At 47.7% G+C, this 17,196-nt stretch overlaps 1 protein-coding gene across 3 annotated transcripts in view; it reads right to left on the bottom strand.

Moving 5' to 3' along the window:
- IL11RA (interleukin 11 receptor subunit alpha) overlaps positions 1–15,972 on the bottom strand; it is a 94,655-nt gene extending 78,683 nt beyond the window's left edge. For 2 of the 3 annotated variants that reach the window (XM_058172420.1, XM_058172423.1), the window contains exon 1: positions 15,783–15,972. The gene's annotated coding sequence lies outside the window, so the exon portion shown is untranslated. The remainder of the gene's footprint in view (positions 1–15,782) is intronic. The other variant, XM_058172421.1, reaches the window with a different exon arrangement.
- Positions 15,973–17,196: the final 1,224 nt, after the last annotated feature.

The raw sequence follows: 17,196 nt of genomic DNA, 5'->3' as shown, positions 1-17,196 counted from the left end.
TGAATAATTAAAATTAAAAATAAAAATAAAATAAATAAATAAAAATAAATTGTTAACATGTCTCCCCTACTCCTTCTTTTCATTGTTAGACATACCCAGTTCCTGCAACCGTTCTTCATATGTTTTAGCCTCCAGTCCCCTAACTGTCTTTGTTGCTCTTCTCTGCACCCTTTCCAGAGTTAACATATTTTTTACATCATTGTGACCAAAACTGGATGCAATATTCCAAGTGTGGCCTTACTAAGGCATTATGAAGTTGCATTAACATGTCACAAGATTTTGAAAATTCCTCCTTAGTTGTAGGTTGGTTCTCTCCTTGATTAGTTTTCACCCATTGCTTCTTGTCCTGTTTTCTGGTGCTTTGGAGAAGAGGTGGACTCCTTCTTCTTTGTGGCAGCCCCTCAAATATTGAAAGACTGCTATCATGTCCCTCCTGGTCCTCCTTTTCATTAAATTGGACATACCCAGTTCCTGCAACTGTTCTTTATATGTTTTATCCTCCTATCCTCTAATCATTTTTGTTGCTCTTCTCTGCACTCTTTCCAGAGTCTTTTTCATAATGGGATGACCAAAACTGGATGCAGGATTCCAGATGTGGTCCTGCAGGGTTGTTTGAGGGGTTAACTCTACCGGACGGCACCCTCTTAAAAAAAGCATTTCGACAAAAAGTCTCAAATCCTGCAACAGTCACCTCTCCGCATAACCATGACCCGTGCAGGGGGGTAAACGTCCTTCTGATGTTGGGCGGCAAAGAGGCCCTGCGTCACACCCCACATCAAACAAAGGAGATAAGCCATGGTAGGTCTAATCTGCAGCCCTGTTTGATGGCGGCGCAGATAAGGACCAATTGGAAGGTTGGGGAAATGAGGTTTAAGAGGCAGAGGTGATGCTGATTACTTATCCACGCAGTGTGGTCACAAAGCCGGTGCTGTCGGGAATGCAGAGGTCCTTGTGCTGGCACCGCAATCCATAAAATGATCCAAACTACCCGTAAATTCATAAAACAAGCAAAACTGCCCCTTTCTGATGACCCCCAGCATCCCCCAGCCTCTGGCATTCAGGGTTCAGACACGGGGCAGCAGAGTGCAGCAGATGTTGGAAAACCTGGCAAGGTGAGAAAGACCTTCAGAAAAAGGGGTTCCGCCTTGGGAATCGGTCAGATAAGAGAAGGTGTAGCCTGAAGCTGCATAAAAGGGTGGAGAAAGAGCCCAGAAGGGGCCCTCCCTGATTTCTCAGACTCTAAAGCAGATAGTGGGAGATTTGTGCTTTCAGACTTGCAAAACCAACCAGGGAAAACCACCAGACGAGCTTATTACAATTAACAGAGGGATACAATCAAGATCAAGTGAGATACTAATACCACTCTATAAAGACTTAGTAAGGCCACACCTAGAGTACTGCATCCAGTTTTGGTCACCACACTATAAAAAGTTGTTGAGACTCTAAAAATGAGGGGATTGGAAGCTAAAACATGTGATGAACGGTTGCAGGAACTGGGCCTGGCTAGTCTAGTGAAGAGAAAGACCAGGGGAGACAGGATAGCAGCATTCCCATATTTGAGGGGCTGCCACAGAGAGTAGGAAGGGGGTCAAGCTATTTTCCAAGGCACCTGAAGGCCAGACTAGGACCAATGGATGGAAACTGACCAAGGAGAGATTCAACCTGGAAATAAGGAGGAATTTCCTGACAAGGGGAACAATTAACCAGTGGAACAGAAGTTGCTTTCAGAGGTTGTGGGAGCTTCATCCCTGGAGGCTTTCAAGAAGAGACAGTTAGGGGACTGGAGGCTAAAACATATGAAGAACGGTTGCAGGAACTGGGTATGTCTAACAATGAAAAGAAGGAGTAGGGGAGACATGTTAACAATTTATTTTTATTTATTTATTTTATTTTTAATTTTAATTTTATTTATTCATTTTGTCACAACGGTATATATAAGCATAAGCATAAAATAACTATACGACATATAAGCATATATATAAGTATAAGCATGAAATAATTTCTGCCATTTGAGAAAGCAAACCCCATTGCCCCAGCACTGATGATGTTACCTAGTTGGGTTATGCAACATCTGCAAGTAAACAACTGAGCTCAGAGAGCACCAAGGATGCCACAGTCGTCCTCCTTGCCCTCGTCCTCCTTTCTAGCACTGATAATCTTACCTAGTTGGGTCATGAAATGTCTCCAAGAAAACCACCAAGCTCAGAGAGCACCACACTCGTCCTCCTGCAATTAGTGACCCAGAGCCCAGATAGAGGTGACTCTGGGTGTCAGAGAAAAGGCTCCTTATCTAAGAGAGTCACCACCCCAGCGTGCCCCCCTCCCAAATCTGGAGCCGCTCTCCATGCCTGTGGTCAGCCGCACTCCAGTCCTCTTAGGAGAAAACGTGCCTGTGCAGGAATCCAGCCTGTTGGAACTGCGTAGTAAACAGTCTCAGCTTTCCTGACAGTGAGTGGCTTCTTCCCAGCCTTTGTTTAAAATCTGGATCGTGCCCTAACCACAGAAGCTCTGCAATCAAGGCCGAGTGGCTGGGCTTGAACTAATGACGGGGCCTGTTCCTGCACACGCTCAGTTTAAAACATACGAAGAACGGTTACAGGAACTGGGTATGTCTCACCTAATGAAAAGAAGGACCGGGGGTGACATGATAGCAGGATTCCAGTATTTGAGGGGCTGCCACAGAGAGGAAGGGGTCAAGCTGTTTTCCAAGGCACCTGTAGGCAGCCTCCCCTCCCCAGAATAAAATACTCTTCATTCTTAATATTAAAAAGAGGCAGAATAGAATATTTTCCCTGAAGGAGAAGAGGCAGAAAGCAGCCCCAATCCTCCTGCTATAGGAGAACAGCCTTAAGCAGAAGTATGAAGAGGCCGCTAGAACTTTAGGAATGGAGGTTTTATATCCATTCAGAAAGGCTGGGCTACCCTATTATATATATATATTATATGGGCCTCTGGTGGCTCAGACTGGTAAGACAGTCTGTTATTAACAGCAGCTGCTTGCAATTACTGCAGGTTCAAGTCCCACCAGGCCCAAGGTTGACTCAGCCTTCCAACCTTTATAAGGTAGGTAAAATGAGGACCCAGATTGTTGGGGGCAATAAGTTGACTTTGTATATAATATACAAATGGATGAAGACTATTGCTTGACATGGTGTAAGCCGCCCTGAGTCTTCAGAGAAGGGCGGGATATAAATGCAAATAATAATAATAATAATAATAATAATAATAATAATAATAATAATAATAATAATAATAATAATAATAATAATAATAATAATAATATTATTCAGAAGCAAAGAGCAACTAGAAACTCCAGATAAGCAGCACAATAGGTAAGGAACCAAAGCCGACAAGATTAGCTCAGACAAATGCCTAGGATTTGCATTTCCCTTTGTGCCTGTAGAGCCAGCCATGACCCCTACATGACCCCATAGTAGGTCATGGCAACAGCCATTAAAATATTAAAGGATATATTCTTGCACAGGAACAGGCATCTCAGTCACAAAGCCCCAAGGAGTTTATAAAAACCCACCTACTCTCAACTCCATTTTGTCAGCCACCCCAAAAACATGCTGCTGTCACTGAAGTTTCTGGCTACCAAACAAACGGAGGCCTTCTTTCCTGCAGCCTGCCTCCATTTTATTTCCAGCATCTTTCTCCCGGCTTGGAATCGGGCTGGATTTTTCTTCCAACACACCAAAAGGCAAGACAAGAAACCATGGATGGAAACTGTGGATGGAACGCAGTGTTCCAATCTCTCAGGGGCTGCCCCAAAGAAGAGGGAGTCAAGCTATTCTCCAAAGCACCTGAGGGTAGAACAAGAAGCAATGGGTGGAAACCAATCAAGGAGAGAAGCAACTTAGGAGAAATTTCATGACCGTTAGAACAATCAATAAGTGGAAAAACTTGCCTGCAGAACTTGTGAATGCTCCAACACTAAATTTTTAAGAAAATGTTGGATAGCCATTTGTCTGAAATGGTGTAGGGTTTCCTGCCTGGGCAGGGGGTTGGACTAGAAGACCTCCAAGGTCCCTTCCAACTCTGTTATTATGTATGTTATGTAACTAATCAAGGAGAGAACCAACCTAGGACTGAGGAGGAATTTCCTGACGGTGGAAACAATTAGCCGATGGAACAGTTTGCCTCCAGAAGGTGTGGGAGCTCCGTCACTGGAGGCTTTCACAAGGAGACTGGAAAACTATTTGTTTGAAATGGAACAGGGTCTCCTGCTTCAGCAGGGGGGTGGACTAGAAGACCTCCAAGGTCCCTTCCAACTCTATTATTCTATGTTCTTCCCTTTTCCTTGCAATCTGGTTTAACTCACTGACGGTAAAATACCTGTGTGGATCCTATTAAGGGGACTCCCCATAAATGTACGTGCCCCCCCCTCAAGCAGATAGAGGTGACAGCCCTGGGGAGGGGGAGGCAGAACTGGAGGGAGGGTCCTTAGGGATAATTGCTACTTGGCTCCTTCCTGCACAGCTGGGAGTGCTCAAGAGCCACACAGGATGGATTACAATACTTGAAAGATGGTTTTTGTAGTTCTGTTCCACTAGCTAATCAACATGGGTTTCCTAGTATTTTAGATTTGCCTTTTTCACATGTATTTCACATGATTTCCCAGAACCTTCAAGAAAAGCCTCTTTCAGAAATCCGGGACTGGCAGGAGAGCATTCCGTATAGTTTAGATGAAAGTTTGGTTTTCCGCTCTTCTCAAGCCTCCATGGACAAAGCAAACAGTCAAGGCCAACCTTGGGAGGCCGTGAGAATGTATCTTCACCCACTCTGAAGTTTTCCCTTTGCAAATGTGTCTTTTATTTATATTCAGAAAACGATGCTCTGCTCGCATGTTCTTGGAGGCTTTCAGTCTTCTGATGCAACTGGATAGATTTACTATTTCTAAAGCGATCCATTTTTGCCTTGAAGTTCTTTGTTGTGCTATCAGAGTAAACGTAAGCCATTTTTCTAGGCTCCCCCTTTTCATAGACAGACCCCTCACTTTATCAGAGTAATAAACTGCTTTTAAATGATCGTCTGACTGGGTTGCTTATGGGGAAAAGCAGCAGAGGCAAAGCCTAGGGCCAGGTCTGGCCATCATGCTCCATGTGCAAAAAATGCTGGCAACTGAAATGGGAAGGGGTCCTGTTGTCCCCCCCCCCAGCATCTCCTCCTCTCCAGATGACAGCACCCCAGACCAAGCGGTGCAAGAAAACAAGCCCAGACGAGCACCGAAGGTCCCACCATCCTCTTCCTCCTCCCTCCAAACCCCCCTCCCTTCTAGCACTGATGATGTTCCCTAGTTTGAGTCATGAAATGTCTGTAAGAAAACCACCAAACTCAATGAGGGAGCACCGAGGGCCCCGCATTTCAACCCTGAGCTACAAATATTATCCTTTACTGATCCCAGACCAAGGACAGCTGAGCCTTCACTTTCCTGGATCTGTGCAATTGGAGCCCACCCACCCCCCACCCGTTCTGGGTCAGCGGGTGCTGCTGGCAGAAAACCCCCTCCTGCCTTGGGAAGCCTTTCCTAGCATCCACCTGCAGCCCGCCTGCCGGTCACTCCCAGGCACGGTTCCATGTCCGCTCTGTCCGGGACACGACGCTGGAAAGGGCTTGGCCCCCTTCTGGCTGACCCTCCTTCAAGCCTTTTGCCCAGGGATGAAGTTCCCCCTCAGCTGCCTTCCCTGCAGGCTAAAACGAAGTATATCCATTTTCCTCAATCTCCTGCAGAAACGGATAGGCTAACTCTACAAGTCAAAGGAAAAGAAGATTCGGGATATTTTATAACATGGGAACTTTTGTTCAAATGGTTCATTGACAGGTACAGAGGTTAGAAAGATGAGTGGATTTATGTGAAATATGGACTCCATGAGAAAGAAAAACTGATGAGTAGCTATTTTGATGGTTATATAATTGATATCACCATGGAAGATAGTATACTTTTCAATAACGATTGATACTATCCCATATATGTTTATATGTATATGATTAAAATGATTATGAGGATGTTTATACTTTAACACCATGGACACCTAGAAAACACTCTGTTCAATATAAAAATGGAATTTGTGATATAAAACAATAAAAAATATTTATATTTATACCAACCAACCTGCCTTCCATTGAGGACCTGTATACTGCATGAGTCAAAAAGAGGGCTGGAAAAATATTTACAGACCCTCACATCCTGGACATAAACTGTTTCAACTCCTACCCTCAAAACGACGCTATAGAGCACTGCACACCAGAACAACTAGACACAAGAACAGTTTCTTCCCGAAGGCCACCACTCTGCTAAACAAATAATTCCCTCAACACTGTCAAATTATTACTAAGTCTGCACTACTATTAATCTTCTCATCGTTCCCATCACCCATCTCCTTCCACTTATGACTGTAACTTTGTTGCTTGTATCCTTACGATTTATACTGATACTGATTGTTTCCTGATTGCATATTTGTTCCCTATGACTATCATTAAGTGTTGTACCTTAAAATTCTTGATGATCTTTTAAGTACACTGAGAGCTTATGCACCAAGACAAATTCCTTGTGTGTCCAATCACACTTGGCCAATAAAAAATTCTATCCTATCCTATCCTATCCTATCCTATCAAAAAAAAAGTTTCCAGCATCCTCTTCCCTCAGCTAGGTAATGCTTGTCTGAATCTACAGGATGGGAAGACTAGAAGTGCAGGCAGTTCTGAACATACGACCACAATCGAGCCCAATGTTTCTGCTGTTAAGTGAGACATTTGTTAACCGAGCTTTTGCCCCATTTTACAACCTTTCTTGGCACAGCTGTTAAGCGAATCACTGCGGTTGGTAAGTTACAGGTTTGATAAACAAATAAAACCATTGCAAAGAAGGGCGACATAGAAAAGCCATTTCTTTTAACTTTTGTCTACAATTCTGGGTTGTATAAACAGAGGCATGTGAAGTATTAGAGCCACTTTATAAAACCCTAGTAAGGCCAAACCTGGAATGCTGCAGTTTTGGTCACCACATTCCCAAAAAAGTTGTTGAGACTTTGGAAAAAGTGCAGAGAAGAGCAACTCAGATGATTGGGGGAGTGGGGGGGTGGAGGCTAAAACATACGAAAAATGGCTGCAGGATTTGGGTTTGGCTAGTCTACAGAAAAGAAGAATTAGGGGTGACATAATAGCAGTCAATCCAATATCTCAGGGGTTGCCACAAAGAAGAGGGAGTCAAACTATTCTCCAAAGCACCTGAGGGCAGGACAAGAAGCAATGGGTGGAAACTGATCAAGGAGGGAGGGAGGGAGGGAGGGAGGGAGGAAGGAAGGAAGGAAGGAAGGAAGGAAGGAAGGAAGGAACGAAGCAACCATTTTTCTCTATCCATAGTTTAATGAAAAGAAGGACTAGGGGAGACATGATAGCAGTCTTCCAATATCTCAGGGGTTGCCACAAAGAAGAGGGAGTCAAGCTATTCTCCAAAGCACCTGAGGGTAGAACAAGAAGCAATGGGTGGAAACTGATCAAGGAAAGAAGCAACTTAGAACTAAGGGGAAATTCCTAACAGTGGGGACAATTAACCAGTGGAACTTCTTGCCACCAGAAATTGTGGGTGCTCCATCATTGGAGGTTTTTAAGAAGAGATTGGACAACCATTTGTCTGAAATGGTTAAGGGTTTCCTGCCTGAGCAGGGGGTTGGACTAGAAGACCTTCAAGGATCCTTCCAGCTCTATTCTATTCTACTTATTAGCACAAATACATGTAGTCCTGTATTTAGTAAGTCCTTGACTTACGACAACAATTCAGCTCAAACATTTCTGTTGCTAAGCAAGACAGTTGTTAAGTGATTTTTATCCTAATTTACAGCCTTTCTTGCTGCAGTGGTTAAGTCAGTAACCCGGTTGTTAAATGAATCCGGCTCCCCCATTCATTTTGCTCATTAGAAAATCGGAAAAGGGGATCACGTGACCCCGGGATGTTGCGACCGCCATAAATATGAGTCGGTTGCCAACCGTCTGAATTTTGATCGTGACCACGGGGAGGCTGCAGTGGTCGTAAGTGTGAAAAACGGTCATAAGTCAACTTTTTTCAATGCCGTTGTAGCTTTGAACGGTCACCAAATGAACTGTCAAGGACTGACTTAGTCTCTTTTATGGCATCTACTTGAGAAAGCACATTAAATGGGCGCTTTTTGATTCAGCTTAAATGGCTGGGAGAAGCTCTTGAAGGTTTTTGCAGGCAATCTGGTTTGGCTGCTGCCTCCTGTCGTGTAGAGCCACGCAGCGAGGGGACAGGAGCAGAAGAAATGCTAGAAGAGACTGGACAGCCATTTGTCTGAAGGGGGTTGGACTAGAAGACCTCCAAGGTCCCTTCCAACTCTGGCATTCTTTTATTCTGTTAAGCAGTGGAACTCCTTGCCTTCAGAAACTGTGGGTGCTTCTCCACTGGAGGTTTTTAAGAAGAGACTGGACAGCCCCTGGTCTGAAACGGCATAGGGTTTCCTGCTGGAGCAGGGGGTTGGACTAGATGACCTCCAAGGTCCCTTCCCATTCTGTTAATCTCTATTCTGTAAGTGTTTGCCATGGCATTTGCAGCTGTGCCAGGGAAAGGGTGCCCAAGGCATATTCTTCAGCCTGTCCCGTCCCCCGCCCCCGCCTGCACCCACAGCCCTCAAGAGGCCTCCCCTTGATGTATCCCCCCACCCGCCTTCCAGGAGGGTCCCCCCTGCAGCCGTTCCCACCCCCCACTAGGGAAGGATTCTTCAGCCACCCTCGCTTGAAGGACACTCCTGCAAAGGACAGCCAGCCGACAGATGGGCCGTAAATCACAGGGGTGGGTGGGTGAGGGAGGTGGGGGGGCTTCCGATAAGGCCACCGCAGGGGCCGCTTCCAAAAGGACTCTGGTTCCGCAGTGGGGGAGGGGGAGGCCGGCGGGTGGAGGGAGGCGGTGCTGATGCAGGCTGAGTCACCGTCTCTGGCTGGCTCAGTCACGCCTTGATTCATTCATGCTTCAACGAGGAGCCCCAAACAGCCCCTCCCTCCTTCAGATACTCTTTGGTGGCGGTGAGGATGTACATGCAACCCCTGCAAACTCCCCCCCATATTCTCCTGACCCGGAAAGCCCCCCACCCAAGGGCATCCCCCCCCTTCTAAGAAAAGGGTCTCTGCCCAGGCTTGGCCAGCCCCCTCCCTGTTCTTCAATTCACACTTTTAGTTGCTTCTGGCAGTCACCCCACATCTCACCAGACAGCCCCCTCTCTTCTGCCCTACAGCCCCCCCCCTCTCTCTTAAGTGCCCACCGGCTCCATGTCTGCAGCCCCAAAGAGGAGGGCGAGACCGGCTGCCAAGTTTACTATACAGGATAAAAGACCCCAGACTTTGAGTGAACTGAATTGAATTAACAGAATAACAGAGTTGGAAGGGACCTCGGAGGTCTTCTAGTCCAACCTCCTGCTCAAGCAGGAGACTTGAATTGAATACTTGGTTTGGCCAGCTGTGATTAGACGGAAGGGAATTTGTCTTGGGTTCAGGCGCTCTCAGTGTACATCAAAGCAACAGAATAATTCTGTCTGAATTCTGCAATGATAATCACCATCGTAATAATATGTGCACAGCAATCAAAGGACCCCAGGGAATGAATGACCCAAGGCCCTCAAGGTATAGTTGATTGACTACAACTCCCATTATCCCCACACAGGGCCACCTCTGAAAAGGCAGATTGCAGGAGGCGCTCGATGCTCAGGTCTCCATGTTGCATGTAACTTGAAACCAGCCGGAATTTGCTGGCCAAACTCCAGCAAGAGGCCACAATCCCTGCCCTCTTCTGCGAAAACCCGCCCCATAGGCTGAAGGGCATCCTGAGGGGCTGAAGGCCGGTGTGGGGCGAGAGAAAAAGCTGGCGAAAAGCACAAGGTGTGACCGCAAAGAGGTTGGCCTGGCAGGCACTTTGGATGATTTAAGACTTCCTGAATATTCATGGAAACAGCCACATGCGCAGGTCTCCTTCTCTTTCTCTCTGGTTGAACCCCCAAAAGAGGAGGGCGGGGGGGGGCAGCTCTGTTCTAGGAAGCAGCAACCATTATTTATTTTATTCATCAAATTTATTGGCCGCCTATCTCACTGCGGGGCATCTTTGGGCAGCTTAGAATATTTTTTTTGTTTGAAAAATAAAACTCTTAATCGATAAAGTCCTGCAAAAGAAATAAAAATGCAAAATGCAATTGCTGAAACAGGAGCCTTGGCAACTTTAAGACTTGTGGACTTCAACTCCCAGCAAAGCTGGCTGAGGAATTCTGGGAGCTGAAGTCCACCACTCTTAAAGTCGCCAAGGTTGGAGAGCCCTGAGCTAAAGGATGAGCAGGGAGGGAGGCGGGATCTGATATTAATCTATCAACCACCCCCAACGTGAAGCCCAGCAGTGCTGGGTCTTTATCCTCTCCCTCCCCTCTCCATCCACTTGGGTCCAGCCCTCCATGTTACGATGCACCTGAAAATCAGGGAGGGGGGGCTTCAATCACCTTGATGTCTTTGAACCTCCCCCCCCCAGTCCCACTCCCAAGAAATTCTTAGGAAGTTCTCAGACAGCAGAATGAAGGCTACCACTTCCTGTTTGCCCCCCTTTTCCCCAGCATAGTAAACTGCCTCCGAGTACCGAGACTGCCCAGCACATGAGCATGTACAGAGAGCCCTCGGCTGACAACAGTTCATTTAGTGACCCTTCAAAGTTCCAAGATCAGTGGAAAAAGTGACTTGTGGCCGTTTTTCACGCTTAAAACCGTTGCAGCATCCCCAAAGTCACAGGATCAAAATTCAGAGGCTTGGCAACTGGCATGAACTTATGACAGTTGCAGTGTCCCAGGGGTCATATGATCCCTGTTTGTGACCTGCCGACAAGCAAAGTCTATGGGGGAAGCCAGATTCACTTAACAAACGTGTGGCTAACTTAACAGGTTTTTTTAGAATAGAATAGAATAGAATAGAATAGAATAGAATAGAATAGAATAGAATATTCTTGAATAGGCTCAAGTTACAGAAAGTTCTTGACAGACTTGAACATTGGGCGCTATCTAACAAAATGAAATTCAACAGTGAAAAAAGTAAGGTTCTACATTTAGGCCAAAAAAACAAAATGCACCAGTACCGTATATGTGGTACCTTGCTCAATATTAGTACCTGTGAGAGGGATCTTGGAGTCCTAATGGACAACCATTTAGATATGAGCCAGCCGTGTGCAGCAGCTGCCAAAAAAGCCAACACAGTTCTGGGCTGCATAAACAGAGGGATAAAATCAAGATCATGTGAAGTGTTAATGCCACTTTATAATGCCTTGGTAAGGCCACACTTGGAATACTGCATCCAGTTTTGGTCACCACGATGTAAAAAAGATGTTGAGACTCTAGAAAGAGTGCAGAGAAGAGCAACAAAGATGATTAGGGGACTGGAGGCTAAAACATATGAAGAACGGTTGCAGGAACTGGGTATGTCTAGTTTAATGAAAAGAAGGACTAGGGGAGACATGATAGCAGTCTTCCAATATCTCAGGGGTTGCCACAAAGAAGAGGGAGTCGGGCTGTTCTCCAAAGCACCTGAGGGTAGAACAAGAAGCAATGGGTGGAAACTGATCAAGGAAAGAAGCAACTTAGAACTAAGGAGAAATTTCCTGACAGTTAGAACAATTAATAAGTGGAACGACTTGCCTGCAGAAGTTGTGAAAGAATAGAATAGAATAGAATAGAATAGAATAGAATAGAATAGAATAGAATAGAATAGAATAGAATAGAATAGAATAGAATAGAATAGAATAGAATAGAATTTTTTATTGGCCATGTATGATTGGACACACAAGGAATTTGTCTTGGTGCATACCCTCTCAGTGTAAATAGAATAGAATAGAATAGAATAGAATAGAATAGAATAGAATAGAATAGAATAGAATAGAATTCTTTTTTGGCCAAGTGTGATTGGACACACAAGGAATTTGTCTTGGTGCATAAGCTCCCGGTGTACATAAAAGAAAAAATATGAATTATATTATATGAAAATAGAATTATGAGAACTTTATCTATAAGGATTAAAGAGCACAATTATAAAGTATAGGTAGAATTATAATAGCTAGATATTGGAAACTAGATGTGATTTTTAGAATAGAAGAGTGGAATTCTGAAATGTGGAAATTAGCTTTAAATGATAAAATGACATGTGATATTAAAATTAGAAGTGGTGTGTATAAAGAAGATATTTTCTGGAAGACTTGGAAACCATTTGTGGACTTTGCGCTTGGAACATTGGACGCTTCAGTACCTGTACCTCGAGAACGTGGATTTTGGCAATCATGAGGATATATCCGAAGACCCAAATCTTCCTTTTATGTATAGCACAAGGGTGTAATAATGTATTTTTTTTGTTTGTTTGTTGCAAAAAAAGTAATAAAAAAAAAAAAGAAAAAAAGAAAAAGAAAAAATACCTTCATCAAGAATTCTAAGGTACAACACTTAATGATAGTCATAGGGTACAAATAAGCAATCAAATCATATTAAGAAACAGTCCATATAAATCGGAGGGATACCAGCAACACAGTTACAGTCATATACAGCGGAGTTGCAGTGGTTCACTTAACAAGAAAAGTCATAGAATGGGGAAAGAGTCACTTAACAAATTTCTCACTTAACAACATACATGTTGGGCTCAAATGTGGTTGTAAGTCGGGGACTACCTGTAGAAATCCCTCCGTTATATTCTTCCTACCTGCTCTGAACACCTCTTGGATACTTGCCAGGCTTTGCAGCATGGACTAAAAACACACCTGTGCCGTTGTTCACTAACCTTCAGAGGTGTGTTTACACTCATCGTCTCAGAGTTTAGGGTTCCTGTGAGGCAGAAGAGGGAGGGACACAAACTCCCCCTGCTTGGCCTCCCCTTACAGACCACACCTGGCTCTTGCAACGCAACAGAGGTCAGTGATACGAAGCTTTTCGGCACTGAGTGCCCAAACCGGAATGCAAGCGGAGCACAGAAAACCCGAAGCCCAGCTGGCCGGTGTGCATGTGTGGGCTGGCTAGAGGGTGTTCGGGTTTCCTGCAATCCGTTGCATGCAAAGACCAGCTGGCCGGTGCGCGTGCGCATGCAGGAAAGCAGAAGAGCAGCTGATGACAGCACAAGTGCCCATAGAGAACGCTTTGCATACCACCTCTGGCACACGTACCAGAGCTTCACCATCACGGACATAGGTGGTCCTCGGCTTATGACCACAGTTGAAGCCCAAATCTGTTGTTAAGCGAGACAGTTGTGAGTTTTGCCCCACGTTATCACCGTTCTTGCCTCAGTTGTTAAGTGAATCACTGCAGATGTGAAGGTAGGGACACGGTTGTTAAGTGAATCTGGCTTCCCTGTGGATTTTGCTCCTCACAAGGTCACAAAAGGGGATCACGTGACCCCGGGACCACTGCAACCGTCATAAATGTGAGTCGGTTGGCAGGCATCTGAAGGTAAATCCCGTGATCACACAGATGCTGCAATGATCATAACTGTGAAAAGCAATCATAAGAACGACCAACGCACATCACCCACAGACCACTGTCATCTCCTCAGGTTGACATCCAAAGAAGTCTCCAGTTTTGGTCCTCCTCAGCAGGGGGCTTCAACTTTGGCCACTTTCAAGACTTGTGGACTTCAACTCCCAGAATGCCCCAGCCAGCTGAAGTCCACAAGTCTTAAAGTGGCCAATGTTGGAGACCCCCGCTCAAGAGAACCTTCATGAACCCAGCACTGGGCGTTCCTGGCTGGTCATAGTGCCAACCCACCCCCCTCCCCCGCATTAAAGACACTATGGGGCAGAAGGAGGCCCAAATCCCCAGGCCAACGGTCCCCCAAGTGCGCATGGCATCATCTGCTGCCCAAGGTCCCAGGGACAGGACAGGCTGTGCGCCAGACAAGCTGGCAAGGGAAGGCCTTCACCTTGGGCACCTCGTGAATCACAGGATTCTTTGCGAAATCCCTGCCAGGCGGGCATCCTGGAGACACACCCATCTCGGGAGTGGAAGAACATCTTGTCCAGAATCTGGGCACCAGCAGCTCTTTACTATCCACGGCTTCACAAGCCTCTCCTTGACCTGCAACTTTCGATCCTTCCTGGAGTGTTTGCAGCCCAGCACTCGCCCACTAAAAAGATCTCTTATCACACACATCAAAACAAGCACATAAAAGTGTACCCAATAAAAAGAAAAAAAACTGGCAACAGGGAATAAACTTCACCCCACCCCAATTCAACTCACTCAAGCCCCCACCTGGGAAAAAAACCCGAATCTTCCTTGCTTTGCAGAAAGTCAGCAGAGATAATGGGACCGATCCAGTGTTAGGGTGGCTGTTCCGACAGGCACATTTCCCAGGTGTTGCCAGACTACAGGTAACCCTTGACTTACAACTATTCGTTTAAAGACCTTTCAGAATCACAGAGTTGGAAGGGACCTTGTAGGGTCATCTAGTCCAACCCCCCACCCATTGAAGCAGGAGACCCTTCACCATTTCTGACAGATGGCAGTCCAGCCTCTTCTTGAAAGCTTCCAGTGATGAAGCTCCCACAACTTCTGAAGGCAAGTTCTGTTCCATGGGTGCATTTCGAAGTTAAGAAAGCACCGAAAAAAGTGACTTACAACCAATTTTCACACTTATGACCGCTGCAACATTCCCTGGGGTCACGTGATCCGCTTTTGCGACCCTCTGACAAGTAAAATCAATGGGGAATCCACTTAATGACTGTGTTACTAACTAAACAACTGCAGTGATTCATAAAATGGGGGCAAAACTCACTTAACAACTGTCTTGCTTAGCAATGGAAACTTTGGGCCGAATTCCAGTCGTAAACCGAGCACTATGGGTAATCGGGCGTGGATCTTGGTCCGTCCACCAGATGTGGTGGGGTGGGCAGCAAACATCAGAGAGGAGGGGCCCCTCCAATCTCCATGCTCAGATTCAGGCTGTGGGAGTTTGAAACTTCTTTTAGCAGGTAAGCAATCTGTCCCTGAAGTCAATAATTCCGTGAGATATTACAGAATCACAGAGTTGGAAGGGACCTTGGAGGTCTTCTAGTCCAACCCTCTGCTGAGTGTTTAAGTGTGCATGAGTGTGTGTGTGCATCCCCTACAGAAGGCCAGTGTGTGGTGCAAGGAGAGGACCCCACAAGCACATCCAGACCACCCCAGCAGACCAGACTCCGCTCACTGTGTCCTGCAGAACTTCCTCCCTGCCCACCTGGACTGGCAACCTGGCACACCCGGAAGAGCCGCTCCTTCAGCCCCCAAGGAGACTTTGGCGCTGGCCAAGAGCGGCCGCCCGGCCTGCCCTCCGTCGCCCCCTCCCCTCGCAGACCCCCCTTCAGCCAGCCCCAGCCGCCGCCCGGGGCTGCCAGACTGCGTGCCAAGCGCTCCGGGGCTCTGCCAGGCCAGGCCGACCCTTCCCCAAGCCAGGCCCCCTTCGCCCTTCGCCCCCCCGCAGTCCCCTCCCCCAATAACCTGGCCCCTCGACCCCCTTCCCGGAGAGCCCGGCCCGACCCGCGGGAGCCAAGGCGGCGGCTGCCCGGAGCGGAGCTGCGGCGGGAGATGCCCGAGCCAAGTTCCCGCAACGCCCTTGGCCGGGTCGGGGGCAGAAGCGAGGCCCCCGCGGGCCGCTCCAGCCCCGCCGCCGCCGCCTCTCCCGGAGCCCCCGAAGAGCGGCCCGGGTCCTTCGCCCTCCCGCCGCCCCGCCAGCCCCGCCGGACCGCTCCCTGCCGGGCTGCGCTGCTCCGGGTCGCCGGCCGAAAGTTGCTGCCTTACCTCCGGCCGAGGCTGTCCTGCGGGCGAGCTCCGGGGCCGAGGCGGCGCTGTTGGGGGGAGAGAGAGCTGGCCGGCGCTGCTTTGGCCGAGGAGAGGCGAGTCCCCGCCCGGCTGATCCGGCTGCAGGTCCGGGCCCCGCCAGGGAAAAGGCTCGCGCGGCTGTCGGGTCGAAACGGCTCCTCTGCCCCGCCCGAAAGCGAAAGTGGCAGCCGGGACCCCCGGAGCGCCCCTCCCCCTCTCTTGGCACCCCTTTCCCGGGGGCGCAGCCTGAGCCCCTCCCCCACCCGGCCCCTCTGGGCGACCCAAGATCCAGGCCGAGCCCCCCCCAGCCCCCCCTGGGCTGGCGGCGGATAAAGGCAACCACCCGGCCTATAAAGCTCAGCCGGGCTCTGCGGAGCCTCCCCGGGGGCAGAGAGTGGGAAGCGGAGCCCGAGGCACCGGAGCCACCAGCACACAAACACTGGCCTCCCCCTCCCCCCACCAAAAAAAGTTTCTTCCAACACCAAATGAGTTTTAAATAAGAAGAAAGTGTATATTTTGAACGTGTTTGGACCAGCCACCCTCCGCAATTCCCATTCCTCCTTCCACAGCTGAAAGATGCAATGGGAACATTCAGGGTTTTCTCATCCTCATCCTCTCCATTGTCCCTCCCCTTCAGGATGAAGGCCTCTTCCACCTATTTCCAGCCCAAATGGGTCGTGAGTTTTCCTTTGCCAGATGGGTCCACCGTACTTGGCTTATGCCATCGCTTCATCCTGTTTTAGGTCTCTTTCACGGACGCTTTTGATCCAGTGGGATTCATTCTGTGAGCACCTTGGTCCACCTGCCCTCAGTTCTTCTACTACGTGAGCCTCCCCTTCCCACTTCAGTCCTTTGGCTCTCTTGATGATCTCGTATCCTTTCCTTCGTTCTCTAATCCACCTGCGGGTTTTTCTATCTTGTGTTGTGTTGCCGAGCGTGGCTCTTTCCGTGGCTCTTTGTGCCACTCGTAGCTTTTGCATCAATTGTGAGGTTAGTGTCCGCATTTCACCAGCCTAGGTTAGAGCAGGGAGCACACACGGATCGAAAGCTTTTCTCTTCAGGCGCAGGGAGGAGTTGTTCTTGAAAATTATGCTTAGCTTGCCAAATGCCTGCCAGCCACATTTAACACGCCGTTCAATTTCCTTTATTGTTTCACCTTCCATTGAGACCCCTTGGCCAAAATATGTGTAGTAGTCTAGATGTGGTTTTATAATTCTGGAGAAGATGGAACTGCTGGCCCTGTTCAAACACCGTCTCTCTCCAGGATCCTAAGTTTGCAAGGGCCTCTCAGGGTCTGAGCTGCATGTCTCCCTTGTATATATTTCCTGGCAAATATGATGGGCAGGCAGCCTCTGGGAGGCCTTGAGACGGCATCACTCCCACTCTTTGGCCC

Source organism: Ahaetulla prasina, chromosome 2, assembly GCF_028640845.1.
Source record: "Ahaetulla prasina isolate Xishuangbanna chromosome 2, ASM2864084v1, whole genome shotgun sequence".
NCBI classification, from domain to species: Eukaryota; Metazoa; Chordata; class Lepidosauria; order Squamata; family Colubridae; genus Ahaetulla; species Ahaetulla prasina.
The sequence above is the reverse complement of the archived record's forward strand: the minus strand, read 5'-3'. Positions and strand labels throughout refer to the sequence as shown.